This window comes from Oryza glaberrima, chromosome 9 (assembly GCF_000147395.1).
Source record: "Oryza glaberrima chromosome 9, OglaRS2, whole genome shotgun sequence".
NCBI classification, from domain to species: Eukaryota; Viridiplantae; Streptophyta; class Magnoliopsida; order Poales; family Poaceae; genus Oryza; species Oryza glaberrima.
Genome location: NC_068334.1, coordinates 14505528 through 14517004, shown reverse-complemented (window position 1 = coordinate 14517004; position 11477 = coordinate 14505528). Strand labels below are relative to the sequence as shown.

The window sequence follows — 11477 nt, the reverse complement described above, 5'->3', positions numbered from 1 at the left end:
GCAACGCGTGGATGGCTGGACGAATGCACTGTACCTATCTATCTGTAAAGCAAGTTTATTAACAGAACTGATTATTAGCTATTAGCTAGAGCTAGCATATATAGTAGATTAATTATAAAGTTAGCTTTATCTTTTTATCATATCTCTTTGTCTCATTATTAATTTAATGTCAACATTTTGAAACATGTGTAGAGCTATATCTTGTATGAGAGATAATTTTCCTCACTCTTATTTTTCTCTTTTCACATAATAAGCTTATAGTTTACTATTATCCTTCTCTAAAGTTCAGCCGGCTCACCAGCCGTTAACACGGCACAGTCTGCCCACGATTCTTTATAGTGGAAATTGGTGATTTTTAATGTTTACCTGTCACTCTACCATTGCCATACTTAGAGTAGATTAAATAGCAGGCTATAAGCCAGTTATAAACACATTTCGAGGAAGATAAAATAGGAGAGAGAAAAACAGCGGGCTATAGATTTATAGTCCAAGATGCATATGTGTATGATAAGTGAGACCAGCTATGAATCGTGTAGTATACGTTTATATGTAACTATTATATTAATCGGCTATTAAATTGACAATAAATGATTTGGAGCCGATAGTCGGCTGTACTATTAAACTTGCTCTTAAGTGCTACAGTAAGGCGATTACTTCCTGAGCAACCAGCAATCAACTTGGAAGCATATGATCACGCAGTAATTAATTATCTGCCGCAGGCAACATTTTAACTTCCCTTTTCGAAGGACGACTGTAGCGTGGATTTTTTATATTTTAGTTTTTTTTGAAAATTTATTTTACAAATAGACCTCTAAAAACTTATTCCAAAAATGGATTCTTTTCGCAACGACAATATCAATAACGTTGTGGTCCAATATGACTACTCTAATGGTATCAACGTTATCCCCCTAGCCTCCCCGGAGAAGCTAAATCATTTATACAAAGGAAAATGACCCCAATGATACCCTATTTATAAAAAAAATTCAAAACTAAGCTATTTATAAAAAAAATTACAAATAGATCCTCAACGCCAATAATGCTAGCACCATCACACTGAGGACCTATTTGTAAATATTTTTTATTACAAATAGGTTTTTTTTTAAAAAAATACAAATAGAACCTTGGCGTCAACGACATTTGCACCATCGTCTTTTATATAAGTGACTTGGGGCCTCAGCTAAAAATTAAATTTTCAACCTTAAATTTAGAGCTAATTTTGAGATTTTTTTATCGAAGTTTTTCTAGCCTTAGCTCTTAGCTTTTAGATCGATAAGAACACGTATATAAAAGTTTTATTCACAAATTACTTTTCGTTTGTAAATTAATATGTCATTTCACTTATTCCGCGAATAAGCGAAACGATGGCTCCGTTGGCTTCTCCCCGGAGACTAGGAGGCCAATGTCATTGGCGTTGTCATATTGGACCACAACGCCAATGATGTTGACGCCGTGAAAGGATCTATTTTCAAAATAAGTTTTTTACGGGTCTGTTTGTAAAATAAGTTTTTATAAGGGACCAAAAAGTAAAAATCCAGCCTAGGGGCTCTTATCTGTTCGCACACTACCTGCCTAGCTAGCATTGTACTTTGAAGCCCAGATTGATTGCCTGCGAGAACAGCGGCCCGCGCCTACCTGCAAGGCGGTCCTGCGTTTTAGACCAAAGTGCCAGTGTGCCAGAGTTTAGACTCACACTACTCCATGTCTCCATTTTTTCCTCTCAATCTCTCTCTCTCTCTCCAAATTAATGCATAGGGTTCGTACAGTACGACGCTTTGATTAAAAAAATTCATATAAATTTTAGAGGATTTTGTTACTATAAGAATTTTTCTACATAGCCCTTTGAATCAAAGAAATGAACCCTATGGAATTCCTATGGAATATCTCTTCCTATATAAGTTTTAGAGTAAATTTAATATGAGGTAGAACCTTATGAAAAGAATCATTTGAGGGGGTGTTTGGGTGAGAGGGACTACCCGCTGAGTCTTTATCTTTCCTCAAATCTCTATATTTTTCCTATATTTTTAAAATTATCTGTTTTATACCTGTATTCTAAGAATCCTATGTTTTTTCTATTTCTCTCTTTTTTTTCATTCCTATGATTCAAAGGGGCCTATTGTTTAAAGCCTCAAGTAAAAAATGGACTACAGTACCCATAGAATTCATGCAAAATTCATCTTACTACTTCCATTGCAAAAATACATAGAATTCATGCAAAATTCATCTTACTACTTCCATTGCAAAAATATAAGTGGTTTTTTCCATGTAACTAAATGGACAAAATCCCTTATATTTTGAACCGGTATATTTTGAACCGGGGATAGTAGTAGATCGGACATGAAGTAATAGAAAATTGATGCAAAGTAGTACAGTAGCTTCAACTTCTTATCCATTGGTTGCTTCTACTGCATTCGTGAGAAAATATAGCAACCTAGGATAAGATTAGATCTAAGCGTACTATGAATCCAATCTAAATAGATCCTATCCATCTTGGGTTGGTATATATTAAGATGGAGGGAACGGTAAACAAGTAATATGGCCCTATTAAAATAATAGTTGAGTACTTTCTCTGTCTAAAAAAAATCTATGATAAAATGTGGCACATGCTAATACTATAAATATGGACAAAATATTGTTCATATTTATAGTACTATAAAGTGTCACATCATGTACTATGTTTGTTTTTTATGGAACGGAAGGAGTATATCAATTTACTGAGAAAACCCATATGTTTTTTTTCCTTTCAAAATTCTTTGGATTAATGTACTAGTCATTGTATATCAACATAATATAATACGTTGTTATTATCTCTAGGCTGCTTTGCACCTAGAGTTAGGAACCCACTCCCTTCTTAAATTGTTAACGGTGCATTTTTTGAAAAATAATATACGAAAGTTTCTTAAAAAATTTATATTGAACTATTTTTTTTAAAAAGCTAATACTTAATTAATCATGCGCTAATAGATTGTTCAATTTTCCGTACGGGAGGCATTAGATCCTATGCCCGAACACCGCGTAAATGATATTCCAGTCCATGCACTAGATTTGATCGAACATATAATTAGACGTCTGCTTATTCCATTGAAGTTCAGTTCCTGAAAAATGTTGAATTTTAAATGATGCATGCATTCCGCTTGCTCCCAATGAGTGGACAAACAATGTTATTTTACAGAAAATGACCTAAAAAGGAGATGGAAAAAAAAACATGTGCCGATCTCTAGACATAATATTCCAACATATTTTTTAAAAACAGAGACGAAATCATCACCTAGCTTGGAACCATCAGCTCACTAGCTTTGCTGTCACGTTCCATATTCTCTACTGAACCGTCAGCTCACTAACTTTGCTGTCATGTTCCATATTCTCTATTATCCGAATGACACATGTAATTAAATACTACTCCATGAAGTAGTTGGAGCAAACTAAACTAGCTCTTCCCATACATAAATAGTGAAGGGATCGAGTATGTGACATGGCCGGCTGCTCCCCCGTGGGAAATGCAAATTGCAAATGCCATAAAACCGCATGCACACCGATGAGACCCCATTGAAAAGATTATCCGCAAAAATGATAGCCAAGGGAAAGGATTAAGACTTACGTGGATGCCGCACGCTCCACATGTATGTGCATTTTTCCTGTGATCCATGAGCGCTTGGTTGATGAAGAAATGTAGAGGCATTTGCGTCTGTCCCCTGTTTCTGCAGGCTGTGCCTCAGTGCAAGCCCATGTTCTTCTCCAGCAACGCTTGAATGACTCACATGTCTTGTCCCGGGAACCAATCCATGTTTCTCCTTCATTTCCCTTTTGTAATTGATAGCTCCAAGCATAGAAGGCGATGCAGAATATCCAAAATGTTATCATAGAGCCTGCGAAAAATCCAACGTGTCATTTTTTTGGCAAATTCATACAAGAACTCTCCGAGTGAAAAACCACAGGGCCCAAAACTTTCTGAGCGTTTTTTTCTTCTCAACATTAAATGAATCACAGGACTAAACCTACATTGAAATTTCTCCATTCCAGATTTGGCCATGCGTGTGCCTTTTACTGTGTGATTGGCACTTGGCCACAGTGAGAGATTTCCATCAGGTTGCAGCCTCATGCAGTTATCACGTCGCAAGTTGGCAAGACATCACATGGGGATTTCCTTCAATCATTGCAAATAATACTAACCATTTGATGATTGCGATTAGGACAAGAAGATTTGTCTTAAGCTAGAATTGCAGGTGAGAAAGAACAGATGGCCATTTTGCTTGATATAGTTTTAGGCTTGTGTTGATAGACTACTAGACTACGAATAACAACATCAAGAGATGACAGAAACAAGTTCACAACGCATGAGGAATGAAACGTGCCAACCTTCTTTTCAAAAAAGTATAACCTACTAATTTGTCAATTTAAGTCCCAATGAGAAGACACAAAATGTGCAATTAACACGTGGTCAATAAGAGGCAAGAAAATAGATTGGACAATGCATGTATACCCTGTGGTGGATCCAGGTGTGGCGCTTAAGCCTCGCTTAGGCATAACCCCATTTAAGACCCATCAAAATTATATGAAAATCCTAAAGATTTGAAGTATAACAAGGATACATTAGCTTATCCCTAGGTGTGATCTATTTCAACCCGGTTCCACCCCTGTATACACTAGATATTCTTTCTAAGGGAAATTTAGTGTATTATTTGGATCGGTGGATATTTACATTATGTAAGACTATATAAATTTAATATTGTACCAAATAGGGCCATGTCGTGAGACATACAAATGCAGGGAGAAGCATAGTGCAAAATCAGTGAGCAAAAGTAAGATTTCTGTGCTACTAGGGACGACCGAAGTCCTAGTTTATAACCAGTACGACACATGTTGCAAATAGTTAAGGCACCGTCCTATGTGACAGCCACATAATTCATAGCTTATGAGAACTAGCTATCCTTACAGCTCATTCCACAGGTTAGAACCTGGTTCAACCCACATGGCCAAGTGAAATATCCCTATGCTCTCACCTATATATACCCCCATCCTGTATTGTGACTTGTGTCTCACAACACAAAAATCTCAATTTGCAAAGCATAAGTTTGGAGAGAGAGAGAGAGAGAGAGATGAAGAGGAGATCCATGTTCACAGTAGGGAAGAACAAAGGAGTGGCCTCGTCGGTGCATAGGAAGCCCCTTCAGCACATGGTGCAGAGGAGGCTAAGGGAGCTGAAGAAGATAGTACCAGATGCCCATGAGGACAACGTCGATGTGCTGCTCCGGCAAACGGCTGAGTACATCTGCATCCTTGAGCTGAAGGTGGCCGTCTTGCGGAAGCTCGCCGCAATCTATGGTGCATGAAGGATGCCGCACCATCGGCCATCTCAGTTCATTGAAATGTCCATGGTTTGAGTTTTGAGCTCAGAATTTGTTGCAGTTGTACATTTAATGGGAGAGGAGGGTGTTTCTTGCCTCATCTCTCTCGTGTTGTACCCCCGAGTAGTAGTGGTAGTATGCTCGTGGCTCCTATAAAGGAGTTTGTTTGGCTGGAGAAGCCAGCCATTGTTTCTGACAATGCTATGAGTGGTGTTCACCATGAGAACAATGGTCAAAGCTTTGGTGTGTGGCATGTGGATAGTTGCTATTCAGTTTTCCCTTTCAACTATCTCATGAAGAAGTTGAATTATTGCACAAGTTTTGAACTTACCAAATCAGGAAAGTTCTACCTGTTTTTATCTATTTTAAACTACGGAGATTTTTATTGATGGGGAACAATTGAGTTATTATTCTCAAAAGAGCATTGATCTAGTGCTTAAGAGCATACCTGCAAGAGCCTAGAAACACAAGTAAAATCCATGACAGACGATCTCTACGCATACTCCAATGCAAGCAAGATTCTCCTCCAACATACTGTATTGATATTGATGCTGTGTTGGATCACATCAGATAATTGTGCTGTTTACAAAAAACTGAAAAAAATATTAAAGAAAGATTTATCAGATTTGATTGTGCAACTGAATGGAAGTGAATGGATGGTAACGTACATTGTATGTTAGTCAAGGTCAATTGCTGCTAGTAGAACTGTGGGTTTCCAGCCCTTTTAACCATGGAAAGAATATTTGCTCGTATGTCACATCAACATATGATGTACTAGTGATGATGACAGAGTTACGTCGAGGCCAGATCTTACCATAGGACATGCTACTTATGAATTATCCAGGTGTGTCAAAACTGCAGGCTTTTCAACATTCAGCAAGGAAACAAACATATCTGGCATTTTTCCAGATCACCAGTATGTACTAAAAGTCATGCTCAATACTATCTACTTGCTACATAATAAAGTCTTAACTCTTCATGCGATCACAAAAAAAAATTGGTGACTGATAGGAACTTGCAACAGTACTCAATAATGGTCAATAAATTTTAATAGGGGATACAGAATGACAAGTGAAAGGAAGGCTAGAGGATCCCAAGAACTTATCGAATCCAACATTCGAATCGACACTACGTTACTAATCCATGTAGCGGCATCAAAGGTACAAAGAGGACTGCATAGAAGTTGCAATAACTGCTTGTGAAAATATATGTAACCAACATTCTCAACCCTCGAATAGCTCGGGCATGACTAAAATCTTAGGAAACATCCTTACTGTACCCGCATGCACACTTTACCAAACTCTGTAGAAGTATAATTAGATCCGTTCATCGTCTACTGTGACAACCGACTTTTGGCAAAACTGAATTCCTTACTTATCAGGAAACAAGAGAAATTAAGACTAAGCTGGCATAATCAATAAGATTATCTGCCATATCATATAGCTTGTTACAGCAAAACTACTGCCACTGGCCAAAACAGTTCAGCTGCAAGCCAGAGCTATTGTATATGTGATAGTAGGTCCTTTTCCATAATATTCAATCCCAGATATTCTGTAGACATCACTGAATTGATGGCATTATAGATTTTGCATCTGCCCAAAACATACCAAGACAATCATTTCAACACAAGCATTATCTCACATTTACTGTTTTATCTTCTGTTTTCTAAAATCACAAAGCATTACATGTTCTTCCAGACTAATCATATTCCTTTATCAAAAAAGTAAGAAAAATATCTGAAATATCAATGTGCAAACTTGCTAAATGACACGGTCATGCCAACCATATATTAAGGGAAACTATCATGTTTATTCTTTCTTCGCAAGATCCTTCAGAAAAAAAAGAGGAAGCAAAAATCATTGTGTAGCAATCGGCACTGCTATGTTATCAATCTAAAACTAAACCTCACATTTAAAAATCATAAGCGTCTGATGCTGCCGTAGCCCATTGTGGACAAATCTTTCAGAAAGTACCCTGAAAATGAGGTACAGCCAAACGTATATAATGTCAAGGTCCACTGTACCTTAATGGTACACCTCCTGGGAGCTGCATGACTTTATTGAAACACATGGAGCCCATCCATGTGTGAGCATGTGTCTCTGATACTGCAATTTGCACTATCCATCATAGGCACATATCTGCTGAAGTGGCACTGACAACACAAAGAACACTCCAAGTCACTGATAGTTGAACAACAGAGCAAACTAAATCATACAAGATTATACCCGTTTAACAAACTAAGCAACCTTTGTTGCTTAGCACCTAATGCCATGATTGAAGCAGAATCCCAGATTCATGCGTTTCTTCTAATTTACAGAGAAAATTCAATAAAATCAAAAAACAGAAAATCATATTTATTATGTAGGTACAGTTCTACAGCAAGAACAGCCTTTCCACCATTTGCAAATTGCGAGAACATTCAAATGTCAGGCTTTAAGCCATGTGCATGCATGTGATATGTCTAATATTTCAGTCTGACTGACAGGGCAGTTCATATGGTGATATGGAACATTGTATGCTATTCCAAAAAAAAAAACTGAAACCACTACATCCCTGTTAGTCACACCAGGTAAATGTCAGGAATGATCACATGAGTCGGGACCAAGAAAATGTACTGTGGTAAAATATCAACAATGTTGAATAGGACAATGTCTCATTATTATCTTGATGGCCACATAATATATCTAATTTTACTAGACCCAAACAAATATCACAAGGAGAGAGCAATGCTGAAACTATCTCAAGAACAGGTTGCGACTATTCATGCCATCAATTATCACTAGAAATAAAACATTACAATGTCACAAAGAAAGTAATACTCACATTGAGAGAGAATGGGACAGTCACACAATGGCGTATGGGCTCTTGACGGCAAACATAAAAATTACATCCAATGGTTGGACATGAAGGATACAGGGCATAGCCGCATAGGGATACATATGCCATCTCAAATTCTGAAATGTACAGGTTGATGAGCTCACTCGTGCACATCGAAGGACGAAAAAAAACTATAGATTAGAGTTACGACTTACGACTTATGAGTAGAGGCCTCGTAGTAATCCTATGTTACAAAAGGATGAAAAGCTACGAACATAATGTGCACAAATGATGGCAAGTTCGCAGCCCCAAACCCCAAACAGACAAGCCAAGGAAACCAAAGGATTCAGGATTCAGGAAACCCCAACCCCGCTGCAGATTCAGTTTCCACGCGAGAGAGAGAGGCCCCAGCTAACCACACGCAACTGCTTGGCGGGAGAGCGAGAGGGGAGGGGGTCCGAACCGGAGGGGAGCGCCGCGGCTGCAGGGAAGCGTCGGGGAGGCGGAGCCCAGCCGGGGCCCGGGGCCACCGCCATCTCGTCGGCGCGGTGGCCGCGGTGGTTGAGCGGTGGCGGCGGGGCGTCGACGAGCGGAGAACTCGGCGTCGGAGGTGGGAGTTGCAAATGGGCCGGGCCTTCGCGTGCACATCCGAGACTTGAAAATCTCTCGGCCTTAAAAGACAGCCCATGTGAGCCAAATGCTAATTGGCGCGGCGCGTACGCTGCCAAAAGCCCAAACCACATACAGAGTACATGTGTTTTTTTCTTTTCTTTTTTTCTTTTTTAGCGCAGCCACGTTTCCTTTTTATTTTTTTTTTCCTGTTTTCATCTCAACTTTTAAAAACTTTCAACTGAAATTTGAAACTTTCAACTCAGTTTTGAAAACTTTCAACTTAAAATTTAAAATTTGAAAACTTTCAGCTCGAAATTTGAAATTTTTGAAGTCAAATTTTAAAAACTTTCAACTTTCCATCTCAACTTTTAAAAACTCAACTAAAATTTGAAACTTTCAACTCAGATTTGAAAACTTTCAACTTCTCATCTCAACTTTTAAATACTTTCAACTCAAATTTGAAACTTTCAACTCAAATTTGAAAACTTTCAATTCAAAATACAAAAACTTCTAACTCGGATTTGAAAATTTTCAAATCGATATTTTTGGAAACTTTCAAATCGTATTTTGAAAATTTACAAAATCAATTGTTTTTATTTTTAATTGGGAAATTACTGTAGCATTCTCACTAATCTACCCTATAATTCACCAACTACACTGCTATAAACCTCATTCATCAAATCCAACGGTCAAGAATGATCGAATCCAATGGTTCGAAATCGTCGTGGACCCTCTCCCTTCCGCACGCGCTTGGCACCCACACCTGCCTGCATTCCTCCTCTCTCCTTCCCTCACGCGCGTCCCCAATCACGCCGAGAACCCCGTCTTTGCCCTCCTCTCTCTCGCACTCACCCAGCTCCGCCGACACTGCACCCTCACGCCGCCGACGCTCCGCCATCGCGACGCCGCCTCGCCCCTCACGCCAACCGCCGTCGACCGGCGCCGCCACCAGCATCGCCGATTCTCCATCGCGCCCTATCGTGGCCTGCATCGCCGATCTACCCCGACCGGCGCCGCCGCCCGCATCACCCATCTACTCCGTGCCTCCACGTCAACCTCCATCGCCTCCCCGGGCTCGAGACCGTCGCCGTCATCGGGAAGACCAATGGCGCCAACCTCTTCGCCTGGGATGACGGCCGGGGCCTCCTCGTTGTCGGCCGCTGGAAGCGCCTGACCATCTTCCGCCTTGACAATGAGAATTCAGCTCCCCATTGCCTATTCTTTCTCGGTTGTGATTTGAGTGTTTATGGCTATGGTTTGACTGTTACATCATTTGGGTTTCGGTGGAAATTGAGATGGCCTGTTGGTAGTGCTCAATTTGGAGAATGGGAAGTATGATACGGGGGATTATCTAATCAGGTTGAAATAGATATTCAGTGGAAATTAAATCAAACACTGGAAGAGTTGCTTCCAATCCTCACTGTTCTGCTGTTCTTCTTGATAATTGCTGCTTCTAGATTCTTGCCTGATGCTTGCTTGGTTGGGTTTTGCAAAGGATTAATGCCTGGTTGTCCTGCATTGGATCCGGCAGGAGTGCCCCAGGTCAGAGCTACTTGTTAGCAGAATAATTGAATTCTTCATGCTGTTAATTTTTAGGTGCTTTTAGCCACCTGTAGCAAATGTTGACTGCATGATAAAAAAAAAACTAAACTTTGTTTACTTGTGAATTGTTGCATTACGGTGATCTACAAAAATCTACCTTTTCATTTTATGTTCGAACTGGCGGTGTCGATTTTGGTTAAACTTTGACACCTGAAGGATCTTAGCTTGAAGATAAATGTGCATCTGCTGTTTTAGATGCACTTGGTTCTGTCCAGGGAAGATTAACTGTGGATTCTTTAGTTACTGAAACATTTGGAACAACTGGCTATTAAAACCACAAATTCACAAGCTATATTACTTAAGTGCTGCTTGTGAATTTTGGTTAACTTTGACACCTGAAGGATCTTACCTTGAAGATAAATGCGCATCTGCTGTTTTAGATGCACTTGGTTCTGTTCAGGGAAGATTAACTGTGGATTCTTTAGTTACTGATTATTAGTCTTTACAGTCTAGCGTGTGAAACCGTGAATGCCACTTCTGCGTTTCATTCACTTGTGTTCAGGTTTTAGCAAACATAATTCAGATTGGTCTGTATGGCATATCATATGAATGATTATTGAAGCTGCTAGTAGTTGAATAATGCTTTGACCATAAGTAGCACCCCGAATATTTTATATGCAGGATTATCAGTACTTGTTTGCGTTTGTTGCACCGTCTTTTATTTTTGTAGCCATTGTCTCATGATGAAGCAAGATCATTATTTGCGTTTGTTGCACCGTATGTCAATGAAGCCAAGGAGACCAAGAGCAGTAGTTCTCTACCTCAAAAGGTAGCTGAATCTGAAATAGAATTTTGCTTTTTCATTTATGTTATATATTTTCCTTTCTGTATTGAGCTTGGAGATCTCAACATGATTTAGGATTTATACATGTTGATTGGTGAATGTTAGCACCTATATACATGTTCTATTTTTTTTCTTAAAGATAATTGCTTTTTTTTTTTTTTGTATTTCGTTGTTTCCTAAGATGTACCAACATTTCTTAAAGACGATTTCCTCACGGACTTGCTTTTCATAAGAAATATGGTAAAAAATGAAGTATGTAATTTAAGTATTACATTTTGTGGATAGGATTATATATTTGTTATATATTTTTTGCTTGCAAA

At 39.0% G+C, this 11477-nt stretch overlaps 1 long non-coding RNA gene across 1 annotated transcript; it reads right to left on the bottom strand.

Moving 5' to 3' along the window:
* Positions 1-3024: 3024 nt before the first annotated feature.
* On the bottom strand, positions 3025-8968 carry LOC127784093 (uncharacterized). Its single transcript, XR_008019441.1, has 4 exons — positions 8166-8968; positions 7366-7494; positions 5791-5935; positions 3025-3863 (listed from the first exon to the last, which is right to left on the bottom strand). It is a non-coding gene; the product is annotated as an uncharacterized LOC127784093 (long non-coding RNA).
* Between the last annotated feature and the right edge of the window lie 2509 nt (positions 8969-11477).